Source organism: Panicum hallii, chromosome 6 (assembly GCF_002211085.1).
Source record: "Panicum hallii strain FIL2 chromosome 6, PHallii_v3.1, whole genome shotgun sequence".
NCBI lineage: Eukaryota > Viridiplantae > Streptophyta > Magnoliopsida > Poales > Poaceae > Panicum > Panicum hallii.
In genome coordinates this window covers 7,122,950-7,127,430 of record NC_038047.1, presented here as the reverse complement: position 1 = coordinate 7,127,430, position 4,481 = coordinate 7,122,950, and positions in this window count along the sequence as shown.

Below are 4,481 nucleotides of genomic sequence, written 5' to 3'. Positions count from 1 at the left end.
ACACGCTTAAATGAAAAGATCAATAAGAAGGGTTTCAACTTTGACTCCAAAAAGGGAATGTTCCGCCCAATGGATGTCAAGAATAATATTTGCTACAATTGTGGAAAAAAAGGTCACATCCGTCCAAATTGTCCCAAGCCGGATAAAAGAAACAAGGATAACAAGAGCAAGCATCGTCATGATTCAAGCGATGATGAAGAAGAGGAAAGGAAGAACAAAAACAAGAGATTTGAGAAGAAGAAGACCCATGACAAGAAGACCAAGCTCTTCCCAAAGAAGAAAGGGCACACCAAGAAAAGTTTCTTGGTGGAAAAACAAGAGTGGGTGACCGATATAATTCAAGTGAAGATTCAAGTGATGAAGGAGACATTGTCACCATCGCCCTCACCAATGAAGAACCACCTCTACCTCCGCCTCCTATGTGCCTCATGGCAAAAGGTAACACCAAGGTATGTGAGGTAGATAGTGAAGATGATAGTGATGAAGAGTTTGATCCTAATGAATTCACTAACCTCATCAATGAGTATACATCCGTCATCAAGAGGGAAAAGGGCAAAGTTAAAATTCTTGAGAGCACTCATGCCAAGCTAGAGCTTGCCCACTCCGACTTACTTGGTAAGTACAATGACTTGCTCAAAAAGCACAATGAGTCACTTGTACTTGCTAAGCAAGTTGAAGAGAGCCACAAAAGGCTCAAACAAGAGCATAGGGAGTTGGCTCACAAGTATCAAAAACTTGAATTTGCCTATGAAGCTATTGACCCAAGCCTTGAGATATTTGCTCATGAAACCTTTGATAAGGTCAATACTTCTACTTCGTGTGATGACCTACTCATTGATGCAAATGCCACTAATATTGTGCCCAAGCTTGCTCCTTCTAGGGAAAAGGAATTGATGGATCAAGTGGCAAGCCTCAAGAGTAGTGTGGAGAGACTCTCAAGAGGAGAATACATCCACAAGGAGATTCTCTTCAACAATGCCCGTGACTATAGCAAGAGAGGTCTTGATTCATTTCCGGAGCCAAACATGGCTACAACTCCTTCCCCGAAGATCAAGATAAGTTTCATCAAGGAAGTTGGTTCATATTGCCAACATTGCCAAGTCATCGGGCACCACACTAGGGAGTGCACTTTACCATAACGTTCTCTTCCTAACTTACCCAAGAATTACTCATCAATGTTCCAAAATAACCATTTTCTCTTGAGTAAAGTGAAGGGCAAGGTGAAGGCCAAGTTCATTGGCAAAATTGCTAAGGAGTCGAAGAAGAAGCTCCCCAAGCAACTTTCGGTCCCAAAAGCACTTGTCACACATGTGCAAGGCCCAAAGCTTGTTTGGGTTCCTAAAACTCAAAAATGAATTCTCATGTGTGTAGGTGAACTACAAAGCCGGTGGAAAACATTGGGTACTTGATAGCAGTTGCTCTCAACACATGACCGGCAATGATAGCATGTTCACCTCTCTTGAAGACCCCGGCGATCATGAACATGTCACTTATGGTGGTAACTCAAGGGGGAAAGTCTTAGGTTTGGGTAGAATTGCAATTTCAAAAGATTTATCCATTTCAAATGTTTTGTTTGTAGAAGCACTTAGTTTTAATCTTATTTCTATTGCTCAATTATGTGATCTTGGACTGACGTGTGCCTTTGACAAGAATGGTGTTGTAGTAACTCATGAAAAAGACAAGTCATTGGTATTCACGGGGTTTATGCATGGCAGCATCTATTTAGTTGATTTCTCTTCAAAGCAAACAAGCACCATGACATGCCTCTTCACCAAGTCGTCTCTTGGGTGGCTTTGGCATAGAAGAATTGCCCATATTGGCATGAGCAACCTCAAGAAAGCCCATAAGAGAGGGATAATCACCGGCGTGAAGGACGTCACTTTTGACAAGAACAAGTTATGCAAAGCATGTCAAGCCGGGAAGCAAGTTGCAACACATCATCCCATCAAGACGATGTTGTCTACCTCCAAGCCGCTCAAGCTACTACACATGGATCTCTTTGGTCCAACTTCATACAAGAGCATTGGTGGTAACCTCTATTGCCTAGTAATCGTTGATGATTTTTCACGCTACACTTGGGTCATGTTTCTAGGCGATAAGAGTGAAACTCCGGAGATCTTCAAGACATTTGCAAGAAAAGCTCAAAGGGAGTACAACTCCCCAATTGTGAAGATCCGGAGTGACAACGGCACCGAGTTCAAGAATATAAAGATTGAAGAATGGTGCGATGAAGAAGGAGTTAAGCATGAGTTTTCCGCCACCTACACGCCTCAACAAAATGGAGTGGTGGAAAGAAAGAACAAGACACTCATCACCCTTGCAAGAGCAATGTTGGATGATTATGGCACGTCCGAGAAGTTTTGGGCGGAAGCAATCAACACGGCGTGTCATGCATCAAACCGAGTGTATCCTCACCAATTCCTCGAGAAAACTCCATATGAGCTCATCACCGGAAGGAAACCAAATATATCATACTTTCAAGTCTTTGGTTGCAAATGCTTCATCTATAAGAAGAAAAGGCTCGGTAAGTTTGAGAGTAGATGTGATGAAGGTTTCTTTCTTGGTTATGCATCAAACTCCAAAGCATATAGAGTATTCAATCAAACCTCCGGGTTAGTTGAAGAAACATGTGATGTGGAGTTTGATGAATCTAATGGCTCCCAAGAGGAAGTTGTTGGCTATGAAAATGTAGGTGATGAAGAGATTGATGAAGCTTTGAAGAATATGTCCATTGGGGATATCAAGCCGGAAGAGGTGTATGAAGGCAATGATCAAGGGGGAGGACCTTCCTCATCTACACCAAGCACCTCTACGGCACCCCAAGTGGATGAAGATCAAGAGAAAGTTGATCCACTACCTCAAGAAAATGTGTCAACGCCAACACCCCAAGTCCAAGAACAAGAAGAGCAAAATATTCCACCACAAGCACAAGTCACCCATGATCCACCCCAACAAGTATCCACGCAAATACCGCTAGTGAAGCATGGTCGCATCTCCAAGGATCATCCAATTGGTCAAATCATTGGTAGTCCTTTCAAAGGAGTAAGAACTCGCTCTAAGCATGCTTCATTTTGCGAACATCACTCGTTTGTTTCTTGTATTGAACCCACTAGCATAGAGGAAGCGCTTGAGGATTCGGATTGGGTGATGGCCATGCAAGAAGAATTGAACAATTTCACCCGCAATGAAGTTTGGGTCCTCGAAGCTCCTCCGAAAGACAAGAACATCATCGGCACAAAGTGGGTCTTTCGAAACAAGCAAGATGAACATGGGATGGTGGTACGTAACAAAGCAAGACTTGTGGCAAAAGGGTTTTCTCAAGTCGAAGGTTTGGATTTTGGTGAAACTTTTGCTCCGGTCGCAAGACTTGAAGCTATCCGCATCCTTCTTGCTTACTCTTCACATCATAACATTAAATTATATCAAATGGATGTGAAATGTGCATTCTTAAATGGCTTTATTAACGAACTTGTTTATGTTGAGCAACCTCCCGGGTTTGAAGATCCGAGGAATCCTAACCATGTTTATAGGTTGCATAAGGCACTCTATGGGCTCAAACAAGCTCCAAGGGCTTGGTATGAGAGGCTTCGTGACTTCCTAATCATGCAAGGCTTCAAGATCGGGAGGGTGGACACCACTTTGTTCACAAAAGACGTCAACGGGGATCTTTTCATTTGTCAAATTTATGTTGACGATATTATCTTTGGCTCAACTAATGATTTACTAAGCCATGAGTTTGCTACCATGATGTCTAAGGAATTCAAGATGTCCATGATTGGCGAATTGACCTTCTTCCTTGGTTTTCAAGTGAAACAAATGAAGGAAGAGACATTCATCTATCAAGAAAAGTATACTAAAGATATCTTGAAGAAGTTCAAGATGGATGAGTGCAAGCCAATCAAAACACCCATGGCAACTAATGGGCATCTCGACTTGGATGTGGACGGTAAACCGGTTGATCAATCCCTCTATCGTTCTATGATAGGGTCTTTGCTTTACCTTACCGCATCTAGGCCCGATATAATGTTTAGTGTGTGCTTGTGTGCCCGCTTTCAAGCTAACCCAAAGGAATCACACCTTTCGGCTGTGAATAGGATCCTTCGATATCTCAAGCACACCCCTAGCATAGGCTTGTGGTACCCCAAAGGAGCTAGCTTAGATCTCTTGGGATACTCGGATTCGGATTTTGCCGGAAGCCGTGTGGATCGCAAGAGTACCTCTGGGGGTTGCCACTTGCTTGGGCGTTCTCTAGTTTCTTGGTCAAGTAAGAAGCAAAATTCCGTGGCTTTGTCCACCGCGGAAGCAGAATATATAGCGGCCGGTGCATGTTGTGCCCAAATTCTATATATAAAGCAAACCCTTTTGGACTTTGGTGTGAAACTAGATAGGATACCACTCCTTTGTGACAATGAAAGTGCCGTAAAAATTGCCAAGAATCCGGTTCAGCACTCTCGCACAAAGCACATTGATATTCGCCATCA